Raw genomic sequence first — 709 nt, 5'->3', positions numbered from 1 at the left:
CATGAAGTGCTTCCGTTTTTTAGGGTAAGGCCTCTTTTCCACTTGCGAGAAAAACGAACGAGTGCAATCCAAAAAAAAAAAAAAAAAAAAAAAAAAAAAAAAAAAAAAAAAAATCGCATTGAACTCGCATGACAAGCGCATACTTTTCATCCCTTTTTTTTCGGTCCAGATTACGGAGCGTTTTTTTTCTCTCAAGTGGAAAAGAGGCCTTATGAACATGATACAACCATACCTCAGCAAACGCCCTGACAAGTCTACCCCTATAATATAAAGAATTGTCAGACTAAGGCCACATTCAGTATTTGGTCAGTATTTTACATCATAGTTTTTAAGCCAAAACCAGGAGTGGATGAAAAATACAGAACTGGTGACGTGTTTCTATTATACTTTTGCTCTGATTGGTCAGTATTTTACCTCCGTATTTGAAAGCCAAAACCAATAGAGGAACAAATACCGACCCTGTGAATGTGGCCCAACACTTTAGGGGCACCTCTTTAAGGACAGATCATCAAGCAGGAACTGTAGTTTTCAGGGCAAGCCCCAGGTACCTACCTGTACCAGGATGATCAGTAGGGTGTTAACAATTCAAAGAACCAGCCATGTTGTCATTTAGCCTATATTATATGTCATGAAGATACACTCCAGAAAGACCCTTTAATTTATAATAATCTTAGCATTTCATTCTCAACTTTCTAATGAGATGAACACA

Source organism: Ranitomeya imitator, chromosome 4 (genome assembly GCF_032444005.1).
Source record: "Ranitomeya imitator isolate aRanImi1 chromosome 4, aRanImi1.pri, whole genome shotgun sequence".
NCBI classification, from domain to species: Eukaryota; Metazoa; Chordata; class Amphibia; order Anura; family Dendrobatidae; genus Ranitomeya; species Ranitomeya imitator.
The sequence above is the reverse complement of the archived record's forward strand: the minus strand, read 5'-3'. Positions refer to the sequence as shown.